We start from the raw sequence: 3329 nt of genomic DNA on the forward strand, positions 1-3329 counted from the left end.
TAGGTAGGTAGGTAGGTAGGTAGTCCTCCTCCTCGGCCACCTAGCCGTCGTCGTCGTCGATCGAGCGACCGGGTATATTCAAGACGCCTCTACCGACACCACCACACCAGCGGGCAGTTTAGCGAGCTTGCCAACTCCTCTGCCTCCTCAAGCGCTTCCAGACGCCTACCGACACCACATGCTGCTGGCTGGCTGTCTGTTGTTACAATGGAATTTAAAAAAAAAAACAAACAAAAAACCCCAACTCTATTAAGATTTTCGATAGTTGGAAAATAATAATAAATTAAGATTTTCGATAGATTGAAAATAATGATAAATTGATTTTAGCAGGGCTGCTGAGTTAGCTTATAGGAGCGAGCTAAAGTAAGAAAGAAACACGCCGAAACACACCGACCGGCACCCCCGACGACGACCACGGGTAAACGGCGGGACTTTGCCTCTTAAGCAAGTTTGACTGACGACTACCACGGCTATTCGGCTAGCTAGCTAGCTAGGTAGGTAGGTAGGTAGGTAGGTAGGTAGTCCTCCTCCTCGGCCACCTAGCCGTCGTCGTCGTCGATCGAGCGACCGGGTATATTCAAGACGCCTCTACCGACACCACCACACCAGCGGGCAGTTTAGCGAGCTTGCCAACTCCTCTGCCTCCTCAAGCGCTTCCAGACGCCTACCGACACCACATGCTGCTGGCTGGCTGTCTGTTGTTACAATGGAATTTAAAAAAAAAAACAAACAAAAAACCCCAACTCTATTAAGATTTTCGATAGTTGGAAAATAATAATAAATTAAGATTTTCGATAGATTGAAAATAATGATAAATTGATTTTAGCAGGGCTGCTGAGTTAGCTTATAGGAGCGAGCTAAAGTAAGAAAGAAACACGCCGAAACACACCGACCGGCACCCCCGACGACGACCACGGGTAAACGGCGGGACTTTGCCTCTTAAGCAAGTTTGACTGACGACTACCACGGCTATTCGGCTAGCTAGCTAGCTAGGTAGGTAGGTAGGTAGGTAGGTAGGTAGTCCTCCTCCTCGGCCACCTAGCCGTCGTCGTCGTCGATCGAGCGACCGGGTATATTCAAGACGCCTCTACCGACACCACCACACCAGCGGGCAGTTTAGCGAGCTTGCCAACTCCTCTGCCTCCTCAAGCGCTTCCAGACGCCTACCGACACCACATGCTGCTGGCTGGCTGTCTGTTGTTACAATGGAATTTAAAAAAAAAACAAACAAAAAACCCCAACTCTATTAAGATTTTCGATAGTTGGAAAATAATAATAAATTAAGATTTTCGATAGATTGAAAATAATGATAAATTGATTTTAGCAGGGCTGCTGAGTTAGCTTATAGGAGCGAGCTAAAGTAAGAAAGAAACACGCCGAAACACACCGACCGGCACCCCCGACGACGACCACGGGTAAACGGCGGGACTTTGCCTCTTAAGCAAGTTTGACTGACGACTACCACGGCTATTCGGCTAGCTAGCTAGCTAGGTAGGTAGGTAGGTAGGTAGGTAGGTAGTCCTCCTCCTCGGCCACCTAGCCGTCGTCGTCGTCGATCGAGCGACCGGGTATATTCAAGACGCCTCTACCGACACCACCACACCAGCGGGCAGTTTAGCGAGCTTGCCAACTCCTCTGCCTCCTCAAGCGCTTCCAGACGCCTACCGACACCACATGCTGCTGGCTGGCTGTCTGTTGTTACAATGGAATTTAAAAAAAAAAAACAAACAAAAAACCCCAACTCTATTAAGATTTTCGATAGTTGGAAAATAATAATAAATTAAGATTTTCGATAGATTGAAAATAATGATAAATTGATTTTAGCAGGGCTGCTGAGTTAGCTTATAGGAGCGAGCTAAAGTAAGAAAGAAACACGCCGAAACACACCGACCGGCACCCCCGACGACGACCACGGGTAAACGGCGGGACTAACTGTGACTCTCTTAAGGTGTGAGGAGGCTTTGCCTCTTAAGCAAGTTTGACTGACGCCTACCGACACCGGTCAGGTCGGCGAGGCTCCCGGCGGCCCCGAGCGGGACCACAGGTTGCGGAAGGCGTCCAAGTGAGCGGCGGCGACGCCAGGAGGCCCCCGGGGTCGACTCCGCGGCCCCCGGGTCGGTGTGCGGGCCTCCAGAGCTCGATAAAGTAGTGGTGTCGCTAGCGGTCGAGAAGGCACTTTTCGACGCCTACTGCCACCCCCACATGGCGGTAGGCGCAAAACTGGAAAATCGCCGACCAGAAATGTCGCTTCGTATAATCGACGTTTTTTTTTGACCACCATTTTCAGGTGTCGGAGGTGGGTCTGGACGAATACCAACACCATTTCTGGGGTTTCACAACCGCCCGGCTTCTCCGACATATGTTGGAAAGGAGTAGCGATCGAGCGAAGGGGGCTGTCGGTAGGCGGCCGCGGGTTGCATGTGTGCCCGGGACAGCACCCCCATCCAACTAAGGGGTGTCCCCCGGGGGCCAGGGGGACCTCGTCCAGGTCGGCCGGGCGCTTCCAGACGCCTACCGACACCGGTCAGGTCGGCGAGGCTCCCGGCGGCCCCGAGCGGGACCACAGGTTGCGGAAGGCGTCCAAGTGAGCGGCGGCGACGCCAGGAGGCCCCCGGGGTCGACTCCGCGGCCCCCGGGTCGGTGTGCGGGCCTCCAGAGCTCGATAAAGTAGTGGTGTCGCTAGCGGTCGAGAAGGCACTTTTCGACGCCTACTGCCACCCCCACATGGCGGTAGGCGCAAAACTGGAAAATCGCCGACCAGAAATGTCGCTTCGTATAATCGACGTTTTTTTTGACCACCATTTTCAGGTGTCGGAGGTGGGTCTGGACGAATACCAACACCATTTCTGGGGTTTCACAACCGCCCGGCTTCTCCGACATATGTTGGAAAGGAGTAGCGATCGAGCGAAGGGGGCTGTCGGTAGGCGGCCGCGGGTTGCATGTGTGCCCGGGACAGCACCCCCATCCAACTAAGGGGTGTCCCCCGGGGGCCAGGGGGACCTCGTCCAGGTCGGCCGGGCGCTTCCAGACGCCTACCGACACCGGTCAGGTCGGCGAGGCTCCCGGCGGCCCCGAGCGGGACCACAGGTTGCGGAAGGCGTCCAAGTGAGCGGCGGCGACGCCAGGAGGCCCCCGGGGTCGACTCCGCGGCCCCCGGGTCGGTGTGCGGGCCTCCAGAGCTCGATAAAGTAGTGGTGTCGCTAGCGGTCGAGAAGGCACTTTTCGACGCCTACTGCCACCCCCACATGGCGGTAGGCGCAAAACTGGAAAATCGCCGACCAGAAATGTCGCTTCGTATAATCGACGTTTTTTTTGACCACCATTTTCAG

Source organism: Euprymna scolopes, unplaced genomic scaffold (assembly GCF_053919585.1).
Source record: "Euprymna scolopes isolate OS-2025 unplaced genomic scaffold, ASM5391958v1 sca1, whole genome shotgun sequence".
NCBI lineage: Eukaryota > Metazoa > Mollusca > Cephalopoda > Sepiida > Sepiolidae > Euprymna > Euprymna scolopes.